General features: G+C 41.8%; 1 pseudogene; it reads right to left on the bottom strand.

The window, feature by feature from the left end:
• LOC117113164 lies at positions 1–109 on the bottom strand (annotated as a pseudogene; the record flags this gene model as incomplete).
• Between the last annotated feature and the right edge of the window lie 116 nt (positions 110–225).

Raw genomic sequence — 225 nt, forward strand, 5'->3', positions numbered from 1 at the left:
ACTCGGTATTCCCAAGCGGTCTCCCATCCAAGTACTAACCAGACCCGACGTTGCTTAACTTCGGTAATCGGACGAGAACCGGTGTTTTGAAGGTAGTTTGGCCGTAGACAAGGGTGCACCAACAGTGCAACACTTCGATCATCGAGCTCATTAAATGATATTTCACTAAAATACAGTTTTTAACCAATGAATAGAACAATTCCATAGCAAACATTTTTTTTATCG

The sequence above is a fragment of the Anneissia japonica genome, unplaced genomic scaffold (genome assembly GCF_011630105.1).
Source record: "Anneissia japonica isolate Jap-2015-1 unplaced genomic scaffold, ASM1163010v1 scaffold220228_len529_cov95, whole genome shotgun sequence".
Lineage (NCBI taxonomy): Eukaryota > Metazoa > Echinodermata > Crinoidea > Comatulida > Comatulidae > Anneissia > Anneissia japonica.